Genomic DNA, 13983 nt, shown 5'->3' with positions numbered 1-13983 from the left:
GAAGATCTAGCTTCAAGTCAACTGTCTGTAAAATGGTAACAGGCCACCATGTGTGGTTCTTGAAAAGGAATATCAGGAGGCTGTGAAGCATATTTTGAAAAATGCCCCAGAACTCCTATCCTATATAACAAGGGTAATATGGTACTATCTTATACAGCAATATACCCAGATGTTGTTGGACTTTAAATCCCATCCATCCCAGGCAGCATACAGATGGTGGAAATTGTAGTCCTACAACAGCTGGGGCAGGGTACCATGTTGTTATATACTAATAACAAGCCCGTTCTCTCAGTGTGGATCCTTATGTAGATAAAGTAACGTCATCTACACAGAACAGGGAGGTATCAGCTAAGGTTTGCAGAAGTACAAAACGATTGAAGGGGGGATATATGGGACACATTCAAAATATCACATTGAGGGCTGAGCATGTTCAGTGACTAAGGAATGCTGGCCATCTATTGGAGGAGAAGTGGCAAACTGGAGTATGCTAGAAGGGGCTGTGGCCAGCCAGATGGGACCCTGAACAGAAACACTACGAAAGGTAATCAGTGTTCCTGTTTTGGCTACGATGCACTGATATGTGTGAGCTCCTTAGATTTGCATGGTATGGATATCTTCAATGTCTTGCAATTGTGGTTTTGTAAACTGGTTTGGTTGGACATCAGCTTGCATGTGCAAAAGTGGGTAAGGAAGAAGATTTCACTGATCCCTGTAGACATCACTTCAGTTTTAAGAAACCCCTTTTGAAATTAGAGCAACACTTGCAAGTCTAAAAGGTTTATGTAGTAGTTCTGTCCATTAGCACTAATTGACCTTTAACGTGCGAAAGTGCCAGTTTGGGCTCCTATAATGGGCTTTTTGTTCATTCATTGTCCATAACCAAGGGAGGCTCGCTGCGCTAATTAGGCACATCTTTCACATGGCATGGCTTGAGTATGACATTCGTTCTTTACTTGGGCACTATGGGAGGCTTTGCATATTATGCATGGATGCTTCAGAAATGCTCCACTGTATCAGAATGTCTTGAGAGAGGAAGGGAAAGTATAAAGTACAGCATGTGCATATCATTTATTTAGATGTTGAAATGCCCTTCAGATAAAGACATCAAGGAAACCGAGCAACCACAAAGTGAGAGATAACATCATAGCATGGAACAAAAAGAGACATAGGAAGATGGAAAGGATACAGAAGGAAGTGTGAGACTGTTCCTGACAAGCAATGAAGCAAGGTGACCCTATGCATAAATACCTGAACTAGCATTAGTCAATATAATTTATAATGACAAAGGAGGAAGAGTGAATGAGACGGCAACAACTGTGACGGTGTAGGAGAGTTGTTTTGGTTGGAAGAAATGTGCAAGGCAAAAGAAAATCAGTTTACAGCCAACTGAAGTGTGTAGTATCAGAAGAAGCAATAAAATGAAAGCTGGAAGGGGAAGCATAAAAGCTGAAAACACAGCTAAAGAGGACAAGCTGGGAAACTCTTGGAGATACACACACACCAGGTAGCAGAATGAGAGCAACATGAAAAACTTGGGCTGCATCATATGATTATATGGGTCAGTGTGATATAATGGTTAAGAGGGTCAGGCTAGGACCCCGGAGAGACTAGAGTTCAAACCCCCACTCAACCATGAAGCTCACAGGGTAACCTGTTTCTAAGTTCAAACCTCCTTCACAGGGATGTTGTGGTGATTAAATTAGGAGTGGGAGATGCTTGAGCTCTTTGGAGGAAAAGGTGGGATACAAATGCAATAAATATCTGAATAAATATATCCAAGTCTAGAGGGAAGAAGAAGAAGAAGAAGAAGAAGAAGAAGAAGAAGAAGAAGAAGAAGAAGAAGAAGAAGAAGAAGAAGAAGAAGAAAAGAAGACACTACAATGCGGCCTTTCCCAACCGTCTTCATTAGCAAGCTAGAATGGATGAATATAGACTGAGGCATATCAAGGAAAGGCTCATAGGAAAATCAATAGGTCACCCAACAAATAACAACCACAGTGTACGATACATGGTGGCCCTCCCACTTTTCTAGGAAGCCCCTTCTATAAGATGTAAGCATTGCACAGTGGTGACTTCACAGAAAAAAAAAAGCAACTACCAAAAGGGGAACTGCGGAGACTCTCAACACCAAACCCAACTGACAACAGCAGAAAAAGGCAAAAGGGACAGACATCTCCATCACCCCCAATGGCAGCCAAAAGTTTGACCCTCCCTGCCATTAGAACCCCCTTTCATTATAATCAGACAGGTGTCTATCTACTGTCTTTTTGGCACCTGTTGACTATTTCCCTTTATATAAACATTTTCATTTCATTTTGGGATGTTTCGCATTAAAGGCGATTGGAAAAGGAATGTATTAAATGGGTGTCCAAAAGATTGCAAAGGTGGCATGTGTCAGATATGTAATGAGAGGAAGTTCCAAAAGGTATACCATGCTATCTATATCTATCTATCTATCTATATCTATCTATCTATCTATCTATCATCTATCATCTATCTATCAATATCAACTATCCATCTGTATGCATTTTAAAATTATATTCCATGACTTTAGTCTGAAAAGTCACATTCCACTCTACCATTTCAGGGTTCTATCTACCACTCCATTATGTGCATATATAGTTCAGACCATAGTCATTATATCCTACTTCAGAGCCACAAGAAACTCTCACAGAGACGTTTAAAAGATCCTGAAAATAAGATCACATTCCAGTTTGATGCAGGAACAAGAATTGCATTGTGTCTCTATGGGACCCTAGATTGTCCAGTCTCTCCCTGGTGTCATTCCAGATAGCACTCTCTCTTTCTCTTTCCCTCTCTTTCTCTCACTCCCTCCCTCCCCCCTCCCTTCCTCTCCCCCTCCCTCCCTCTCTCTTAGATTTATCAATCCTACAAACTCACCCATTGCAAAGGCACTTTAGAGATGGCTATAGATGCATAGCAAGGCTATTTGTACAACTAAATCTGAGCCATCATATTTTTTATCTCTTTGTAACGAGTCCTGAGATTTCTCAGATTAAATTTCCTGGAAACACTGCTGGATCTGAAAAGAGATTTCAAGCAGAAATACTTACAACTCAGTGGCAGATTTTTTATGGTCAAGCCACTTTGCACTCACAAAGAATACAAAAGCCAGCCACGGACTTCAATGAAAGGGGTGGGGTGGAGAAATAATAACAGCTCCTCTACAATGACTCCGAAACCCATAGATTGGCTTCAGCAGGAGGGAACGTGTGTGCTATGACATTTTACAGCATCAATAATTCAAGGAGAGAGGAAATCTGATTTGCTGAACATTAGTGCACAGATGTCTCAGGAAAATGCAATGCCGATTACCTTTTAAATGAGGCTGTTAGCTTGTGTTTGGAATTTTGCTCTTTGGTGACTGGTGAATCAACAGCTTTTCAAAACCCCAGAGTTGCAGCCTGTGAAGTAGGCTTATATGTGAAACATTTTCTCCTAGATGGTTCAAGGTGATATGGCTTGCAGAAAATACCAGGCAATGGGCAGTGCTCCAGCTAGACAGGGAAAGTGGGACTCAACCTCTTACAATAGCTGATGGCCCTCTTATTAGAATTTTAAGAGGCTACAGAAGGTACAATTTGGTTAAAACAGGAGGGAGCTGTGGTGTGTGTGTTGGGGATTTCGCTACAGACATCTCTATCTTCTACCACTCACCAAAGTTCAAAAAATAATCAAATCTAACATTCGGGTTCTTTTTAAATTGTCAGCAAGCCAAGTATTGAATACCAGTTGCTGGGATTCACAGCTGGGAAGAGTGCTGTTTGCTCCTGTCCAGCTTACATGCATCTGATTGGCCACTGTCAGAACAGGATGCTGGACTAGATGGGCCACAACTATTATGATATAGTGGACAGAATACTCAATAAGACTGCAGGGGGCACAGTTCAAATTCTTACACAGCTATGAAGTTCACTTTCAGACACCTCTCAGGGTTTTGGTGAAGATAAAATGGTGGTGGCTGTGTGACCATGTACACTGGTTCAAGCTACTTGGAAGAAGGGACAGTACAGTATTGGAAAGAATGGACTGCTGCTAACAACACACTTTGCATGTGTACAGCTTAGTTGGTGAGCAAAGGCACCAGAAGCTCTGGTTTCAAGTTCAAACTGGGGTTGCAATTGATATGTATCATTTCTGTATTCCCTTTGAAAGACACATTCAACGCAGCTAAACAAATTAAAGTTTTCCTACCCATGCTTGTGGACAATGGTTCATGCAACCAAGGGCATGGGAAGTGGACATGAAAAGTGTTAAGTTGAACTGACATACTGCGAATTCCCATTCCTGGGGCAAAAACCACAGATTGTGTATTGCAGGTAGGTGCCTTGAACAAGCAGCAGTCATGAGAACATTAGCTCTGAACTTATGGGGGGAAATGGAGAACACAGGGACAATAAGTTACACCTTTCTGTTAATTATAGATAATAATTAACAGAATTAGCCTTCCTTTTCTAAGAAGAAAATGGAGAGGGTGTGTTTCACAAATATTTTAATAAGCAGCAAAAGGCAGCCCCCTCTTTTGTCTATTTTTCTAGGAATGCTGAGGAAGGGACAAAAGTTCATATTTAGGGGCCATGCTAAAAAAGTTTGTTTCCTCTCACATCCATTGTTGCTTGGATATGTCCCCCCCATTTAGAGTCAAGGAACCACTCCAAATCAGCCTAGTTTGCCTTCAGCAATATTAGCATGTAAAAAAAAAAAAAATCTGTCCTAAAGTTATCATAGCACTATGTGATCCCTAATTAGCTGGAACTACCCTGTCAAGTCAAAGGCTGTTACCAAAAGAGGGAAGGGGAATGGTATTGAAGGTGCAGAGGAGAGGTTTTTCAACGGGGGTGGAAAATATTTCAAAGCAGCTCCCGAAAAACATTAGTTCTAAATCAAAATGAGAGGCTACCTGTTGCATTGTTAACAATAAAGCATTTGTACTGCTCAATGATAATTTAGATCTAAATTATACCACTTACAAAAGGTCACAGTTGTAGCACTTTTCAGTGGGGAAAAGAATGTTCTATTAAGCCAACGTAACAGCATGCATGGAATGTGCAGGGGGAAAAAAGTTAAATGTTCATTGCAGGAACTGCATTCTAAAACATGCCATGCCAGTGGCAGTATGGCAGAGGGAGGCAGAAAAAGAAACAGAAATAAAGGAATAGGCATCACACAACTAGAGTAGGACAACTCATTCCATGTCAGTTTCATGCACGCTCATTCGTAAGTCTGTTCCATCAAGTTTCTGTTATCTATTTGTGATTTGTTTTTAAAAGCATGAAATTCACATTATTTAACCCCCCCCCAAAAGCACTTATTTTGTATGCATTTAATCTTAAAATATTTATTTTGGACACATTTTGTTATGGGTTCTTTTGAGCTAAAAATCATATCACAACATTCAGCAAACTGCAGGGAAATTACAGTTAACTGTATATTAGTCCAGAGTTTGCAAGTCAGGTTGATTCACTTTAAAAAGCTTGAGCCCTAGGTTGGAGTCATCAACTAGCTTTCAGAGATGAAGTCCTTCACCCTCAGAGAGATAAGCCAATTGTCACTCCCGGGGTTGCCCTGCTTCTTTCAGCAATGTTAGCCTGGGTTCTCTTTATATGCACAGTGAGAAGCACTTGTTAGCAGCAAAGAATATGTCACCATCTTGATTTACAACACCTTGAGGGGATTAAATGGGATGGAAGGGATGGAACAAGCCAAACTGCCTGTAAGTTCAGCAGAGCAAACAGTGTCAGTTCAGCGAGACCTTACTTGGGTAAGGTCAGCTTTGCTTCCCATGACCTTTAATTTCCAGGGGATTGGGAGAAACGGGCTCCCATTGCTCCAGGTAAGATTTGCAAGAGACCGCCCCTCACCCCCCACACACACCTCACCAGAACATCACCATGAGCTCTGCTGTAAAATTCACTGCACAGAGGTTAATCTAGATGTCAACACTGCCTGACAGCGGTGAAATTACTCCAGGGTAGTGCTCCTTCTGAAGTCTTAATATAACAGTCAATTCCATCCTGTCTGCAGGAAATGAAAGTTTTCTGCTTTGCGCGCCGATTCATTCAGCACCAATTTCCTCGCAGTTTGAAGTCCAAACTGTTTGTGGTCTTGGGATTCACCTCACATTAAGACTTTCGCTTGGTTTGAAATGTCTGATCATCAGGCAAGAAGGCGCCATGAGACTGGATGTTTGACAAGAAGAGAAGGGCATGGTTCACAATAGCACATAGTTAAACTGCGGAACTCACTCCAACCCGGGGGCAGAGATGGTCACCAACTGGGATGGTTTCAAAAGTGGATTAAGCAAATTCACGGATGAGAATGGCCTCGGTCCAGTATACCTGAAGGAGCGTCTCCACCCCCATCCCATCGTTCTGCCCGGACACTGAGGTCCAGTACTGAGGGCCTTCTGGCGGTTCCCTCGTTGCGAGAAGCCAAGTTGCAGGGAACCAGGCAGAGGGCCTTCTCGGTGGTGGCGCCCGCCCTGTGGAACGCCTTCCCATCAGATGTCAAAGAGAAAAACAGCTACCAGATTTTTAGAAGACATCTGAAGGCAGCCCTGTTTGGGGAGGCTTTTAATGTTTAATAGATTATTTTATTTCATTTTTTCTGTTGGAAGCTGCCCAGAGTGGCTGGGGAAACCCAGCCAGATGGGTGGGGTATAAATAATAAATTATTATTATTATTATTATTATTATTATTATTATTATTATTATTATTATTATCATCCGTGTTTACTAGCCACAATGCCTATGTTCTACCTCCACAAGTTGAACGCTGTAATGCTTCTGAATACCTGTTGCTGGAAACTACAGGAGGGGGGAGTCTTCCTGTGCTCAGGTCCTGCTTGCAAGTTTCCAAAAAAGATCTGTTTGGCCACTGTGAGAACCAGATACAGTACTAGATTAGATGGGTTGCTCTGGCAGGGTCTTATGTTCTTAAGTGTAGGCCTGTTGTTGGGGGGGGGGGATGAGGGACAGCAGAACTAATCTTTCCACTAATAACAAACTCAAACTTTGTGTCAGTTTCCCCCTTGTTTTAATGGGATCCTTTTATTGAACATTCTGATTACTGGTGTTTAAATTTTATTGTACATTAAAAAAATGCAAAGAACACTGGGGTAAAACTTTTTAACTTCACATACTAGTTTTGTATGTGCAGGGAGATTTCTTTTAAAATGTACCCATGACTCCCACCCCCATTATAGCACAGTCCAGTGAAAGCTGTACCATGGGACTATTCTGATATTATTATTATTTTTTAAAAAAGTGTCCCTTAAACTATCTAAACACCAGGCAGCAACTTCCCAGGGAGTAGAGAACCCGAACAAGAGAGTGAGATTTGAGATTGTTCCACCCTCCCGCTGTTCCGATTTCTTTCAGAAGCATTGTAGTTTGCTCCTGCTAAGAAGCCAGTAGCTTCAGCAATGGAGGGGGGGCACCCCTTCAAAAGAACTGCTGCTGTTTAGGCCATAAGATCACTTGCTTTGTTGTCATTGGCAGATTAGACCCCACAGGGAAATCCTACATGCGGATGACAGGCAAAGATGGGAGTTGTCTATGCTGGTGTCAGGTCTTATTTGCTTCACCTCCCTCCCAATCAAGAATGCTAAGGTCAGTTGTTTATAGAAAAGCAAGGAGGGGGGGGCATGAAAAGGAGGTCATCTGATTGGTCTGAAGATGGCTCTGAAATTGGGGCCAATGGGGCGTCGAAGTTGGCAGAAATGAAAATGACCTACCAGGTAACTCAGTCTGCCTCCCGGAGGGCAAGATGAAATTGTTCTCTGCGGTATGTTTGCTATCCTTCTGTTGGCTTTAAGTTACAGACGTAACAAATAGCAATATTTTTGCAACCTGCGTTGGGAAAACAGTCCTGAGTCAGATATAAGTATAGGAAGAAACCAGGGGGGGACTATAAAGAGCATTTACTGAGTCAAGGACATCTGGATTCAATTGTTTCATCCTGCCAGAAGTGATGGATACAAAAGTGGTGCTGGACTCACAGGGCTTGAAGAAGAGACCCAGTGGGAGAGGCATAGATTTGGTAATTCGGCAAGGTGGGCCTCTGGTCTCTCCAGGTTCTGTGGGACTCCAGTATTCATTGGCCCCAGCTAGCATGACTAATTGTCAGGGATAATGGAAGCTGCAGTCCAGTAACATCTGGAGGATGAAAGGTTTCTCACCCCTGCCCTGTTCCGTCGGCTGCAAGACAGAACCTCACAAATGCTACAGACAGGAATCCTTCTGGTCATAGGAACCAGAGTCAAGGCAAGAGAACCTGTTATAGAGTTTTACCTCCAACACCCACTCAGCCCAGCCAACTCATCACTATTGGAAACATCTCCCAGTGGTACCCCTACCTCTCTGACATCCAGATATCTGCTGCTTCTCCAGCTGTTGGCAGCTGGGTTTGCAGGAGCTTCCTGCAGCCAATCGGAAGCCGCGCTTTGGTTTTCGATCGTTCTGGAAGTCGGACGGACTTCCGAAATGGATTCCGTTCGACTTCCAAGGTACAACTGTACATCCAGACATTGGGTGCTCACTGGGAATGGTAGGGTAGAAAGGAAGGATCCCCAAGAGGATGCTGATTCAGAGCCATTGGCAGGCAGAGCCGACTAACTCTAGTTTTATCCCCATCCCCTTCCCTGCTGAGTTCTACATAGGGCAGCACTGAGATGGAGGAGGAGGATTTAACTGACCAGCAGTGCAGCCTCTTGGACTGGTTGCAAGTAGGAAGGCAGGCGGGTGGGGGCTGTCTGAGGTAGTGGGGCCATGCCCCATTTTCAATGACATCCCAGTCTCCACTCTTTGATTGATTCCCCCACCCCAGTCAGAAGTGATAAAGTTGAAAAATCAATTAATTACAGGAGTCTCCTGATTGTGCTTAAGCCATGTGAGATCTGCAACTGGGCAAGCAGCAGTCTTTACAGAATAGGTACCTAAAGTAAGTGTGTGTGTGTGTGTGTGTGTGTGTGACTATTTGTCTGCAGAATGGCTCTGAGTTAGCACAAAAAAGGGGAGGGGGTGTAAGGTTTCTTTATAAAAATATGTAGCCTTTATAAAGCTGCCCAGTAAATCCTTAATAGGCTATACCAAGTATAAAGGAATGACAAGTACATTACATTTGATTGACATCCACATTTAAAAATTAATACCGCCTTCACTCTCTCCTGCCAAGACTGGAGTTGAGGGCTGTATGTTTCACCATCGGCAATATCACTAAAGCCCAACCACAAAGGCAATGTTTGGGCCATAGCAGCCAGAAGCCTTTTTTAAGAAAGGGAGGGAGGCAGGGAGAATAGGTTGCTTTTTTTTCCCTGTGTATTTTTTGTTGTCTGGGCCTTGTAGAGGCAACATCACTCAGCCTTTACTGCTGCAGCTTGTGTTTCATACCAGAAAAGAAGGCTTTTGAGCACCCTCTTTCCTATTCTGTTTCTCCCCTGGATAAAATCTCCTCTGCTTTGATTACAGCCTTGACTTCTTGTTCTCCATCTCCTTAGTGTTTGCCCAAGATTATGGCCAGATTTCCCAGAAATTCCAGGACAGACAACTATGGTAGGGGTGATTAATTGTTTGATTTTCTTTTTCTTTTTCTCTTTTGCCAACGGTGACACTCGGGATTCAAATACTAAATGAATGGGCTGTTCAAAGCATTGTAGCTTGACTTAGGGTGCAACCCTGTGCTGAAAATCTGTGTGAACAGATTCCTGAGCTCTGAGCGCAGTACTGCGCCTAAGATTTCATACCAAAATTGCCACTGCTGGAAGGAAAGGAAGACCTTTTTTCTGCTTTCCCATTTCCAGCTACTCTCTAAAGACTGGATAAGAGACCCTCTTAAGAAGATATGGGGGGTGGGGTGGGCAGAGGAAGCACTAGACCATGTGAAAAATGAACATAATATTTTAGCAGCAGTTCAGTCATTTTCAGCTTTTTATTCTTGTTATATATTAACAAAACGTGCCTAGACATTCCGTTGTTGTGCTCATAACCTAGTTTTAAGGTGCCATTTAGCTCCTAGCTTTCATATCTCAGTTTCTAACACTGTAAAGGACTTGATGGAAGCCCTATGGCCAGCAGGACACCGGATATGTCACCGCCATGTCACATGTACCAGCAGAACAGCTCAGATATGCCAAGAGTGAGGGACCAACACAGATACGCTGATGGAATGGCTGAAACAGGATGGAGTCATATTGGAGACTCCATATATGGCAAAGGAGAGACGCACATTAATGCTGTATCCTATGCCTCAGGGGTCAGAAACTTTTTTTTTTCAGCCTGAGGCCCACATTTCCTTCTGTGAAACCTTCCAGAAACCACTTGCAAGTGGCAGAGGAAACCGTGGGTTTGAAAATAAATGCACATTTATTTTGTACAGTAATCAGAGTTCAAGGGCACATTCCAACCAGTCAAAAGCACGGCAGGAGGATGGAGAGGAGAGCCAGTGTGGGTTTAGGGTGGTGAGGGTAGATGGCTTGGGGAGAGTCCTGAGGGCCAGCCAGAAAGTCTTGGAGGGCTGCATTCAGCTCACAAGCCTGAGATTCCTTGCTCCTCCTATACCTCTTCAGTCTACAGCCAGGTCCCTGTTGATGGCCACAGCTAAATTTCCCTCTGTTTGCACTGTGTCCAATGCTAGTCCTACTCAGAGTAGACTGACTTGCTGAAGTTAATAAACAAGTTTGTTAATTTCAGTGGGTTTATTCTGCATAGGACTAGGATTGAATACAATCTCTTGACTGCCAATGGGAAAGAGGGATTCTTCATTTCAGATTTTAATTAGAGGAGAATAATGGGGGTGTGCAGGGAGAGAATGGCTCTTGTTTGGAATATAGGTATGGATTGAATGTGTCAAATTCACTTTCAAAAACAGGCATTTAAGAAGCTTTGTTTAGCCACATTGCTAATAAATTGTGACTGGACATGTGGTGTCCAGACAAACACACACACACTTTTGCTGTGGACAACCTAAATTTGGAGAGAAGTAAGTGCTGAGTTTTGGACAGAGGAAGGGGCTCTAGAAATAAGTGTTCTCTTCCCTGCATCCAGTTGCAAAATGGGAAGAAGCAAATAATTGACTTACCCAAATTGCAGTGGGTAAGTATTATCTGGGAGCCACCTGTTGGAAGCCAACAGTACAGGTGACTGGAAAGGTAATGGTTGAGGGCCCACTGGGGAATTATATCCCAGGTAGGGGCAACTGCTGGCAAGTGCAGGAGAAACTACTGAAACTAGGGTTGCCATATTTCAAACAGTGAAAATCTGGACAGAAAAGTTGTTGAGCTTTCGGGGGGGCAGAGTTGTTGAGCCATTTTTATGGGAAATTGGCAAAAACAGCACTGCTTCCAACTGGACAACGGAATTTCAGATATGTCCAGGAAATTCCAGGCGTATGAAAACCTACTGAAACCTTCCCCTAGTCCTGAATTGGGAGCTGTCCATGGTACACAATATGATTTACACAGCTCCAAACGGCCTCCTGACCTGCCAATTGGGCTGAGTAGCAATTGAAACACATTCAGCTGATAGAGTGAATGGCAGAGCTTCACCATACTGAATAGTCACCTCATCATTAAAACCCTGAATGACGGGAAGCCATCCCTCCCTTCAGTACTTCGGTATCCCTTAACCTTTCCAGAGACTCACATAAGCTTCACTTCCAACAAAAGCTTTCTAGTGGGTCAAACAGTGCTTAGACTTTCCAGTTGAAGCAAAACTGCCCCAGAAAGATCCCAAGAAATGTACTGATGCTTCTGCAGCCCATCAAACCACAACAAAGCTCCCTCCTACTAGACAACCCCCCACGAGTGGCTTGGAATGAAACAGGAGACATGCATTAATGGGGGATTACTTCACCTTGATCTTTACTAAACCTCTTGTTCAAAATAAACTATCAATTTGTGTTTGATAGTTCTTTTTGTTATTTATCATCACAGCTGTTCTTGGCGGGGCTAAGAACAGGACCAGGAGAGAGCATGAATCTCTGTCTCCAGGATGTCTCCATGCAAGTGGCAGCCTCCCGTTCTGCCTGGGTCATTATTCTTACCCATGCTTCCATTCATCCCTAAACTACCACCCTCAGTTCAGTTCCATGAACACCATACAAAAAGAGTATACTTCATATCTTACGGAATGTTTAAGGAGGAATAATTCCAGTTTGCAAAAATGCTGCAGAAAGGTGTTGAGTAATGAAGAATGTAGATGGTGGAGCTGAGATTGAAAAATAACAATCTGGATTACTATAGACCAGGCACCCCCAAACTTTGGCCCTCCAGATGTTTTGGACTACAATTCCCATGATCCCCGACCACTGGTCCTGTTAACTAGGGATCATGGGAGTTGAAGGCCAAAACATCTGGAGGGCCGCAGTTTGGGGATGCCTGCTATAGACTGTAAAGAAAAATGTGAGACTCTAGGGGGGGGAATGACATCCTCTACATCAGGGCTGAGGAACTCATGGTCCTCCAGATGTTGCTGGACTACAAGTCCCATTATCCCTGCCCACTGCCCATGCTGGCTGGGGTTGATGGGAGTCGCAGCCCCTATGTTGTTATCTGAAGGGCCACAGGCTCCCCACTCCTGCTATAAACCTTAGTTGGCCTGCAAATTTTCCATATGTTAATTGTATTTATTTAGTGAATCCATAGCGTCCCCTTCCTCCAGAAGGAGCCTGGAATAATAATAATAATAATAATAATAATAATAATAATAATAATAATAATAATAATTTATAGCCCACCCATCTGGCTGGGTAGCAAACACATCCATGTTTGTTTGTTTGTTTGTTTGTTTTTAAAATTGTCTTTTAAAGACATTTCTCATGAATGAACTGAATGTAGGCCTACTGGCTCTTCTGAATCAGTCAGCAGTAAAACCACTTCCGCATTTCACGGAGGTGGTGTTGTGGGCGTGGCCCGGCCCGACCCTCGCGAGAGGGCTGTAGCTCAGGCCTCTCGCGAGATTAAAGTTCCCGCCTCCGTCATACCCCAGCCGCCCAATAGGGCCGGCCGGGAGGCGGGCCCTCATCGGTGTTTAAATCTAGACGGAGGCGGGAATTCTGCCTCTCTTCGCCCCAGCGTACATCGTCCGATTCGGATGCAGACATTCCCATGGAGGATTACTGGGGGGTGGCAGAAGACCAGATGGGCCTTCCTCTGTGGGTACACAGGAGGCGCTCTAGTTCCCATCGCAAGGGTTTTAACGGCACCCTTGAGTGCAGGGGTGGTGCGTTGGTGCCTGAGGCTAAATCCTCCACCAATTCCGACATCGATATAATTTTGGGGTCCCATCTGTCCAATCGTAAGCGCGAGAAAATCTTGAACGGTGATTACATCGACATTTTCACGCTGCTGCCCCTGTCTCAAATGCTAGGGAAGGGGGAAAAAAGGAAACAATTTGGAAAGCGCAGGTATAGAGCCCTGCGTGCAGACCGCACGTTTGAGAACTGGCAGACCGGTATCCACATTTGGCTGGCGGTAATTGCGGCAGCATACCCTAAGAGGGCGATGCATTTGTTGGCCTACATAGCGGACGTTAGGCTGGCCTACTCGATGGCGGGGGAGGCGGCGGCTCTTAACTACGATGAGGATTTCCGTAGAAACGCCTCGCAGAACTCAAGGACGCGCTGGGACCAGAGAAATCAGCACTACTGGAGTAACCACGTGGTGCCCTTCGTCGAAAAGAAACAGGCGGAGCCGCAAAAGTCAGCCAGGTTTGAGCCCAGGAAGGACCCACGTCGCAGGGTCTGCTGGGAGTACAACAAGGGCCTCTGTCAGAGGCCCAATTGTAAGTACGCACACGAGTGCGACAAATGTCTCGGCCAGCACCCTGGAGCCTCCTGCTACAAAGGGAGGCAGCCCTTTCGTGGAGGAAGAGGGGGGGGTGCAGGCCAGGGCCCCAGGAACTCTCAAGGTGCCACCCAGGGACCAGCCCCTGGCCAGAGTAGGTACTAATGAGTCCCTATCTCTGG

Source organism: Zootoca vivipara, chromosome 13 (assembly GCF_965207765.1).
Source record: "Zootoca vivipara chromosome 13, rZooViv2.hap1.1, whole genome shotgun sequence".
Taxonomy (NCBI): Eukaryota; Metazoa; Chordata; class Lepidosauria; order Squamata; family Lacertidae; genus Zootoca; species Zootoca vivipara.
The sequence above is the reverse complement of the archived record's forward strand: the minus strand, read 5'-3'. Positions refer to the sequence as shown.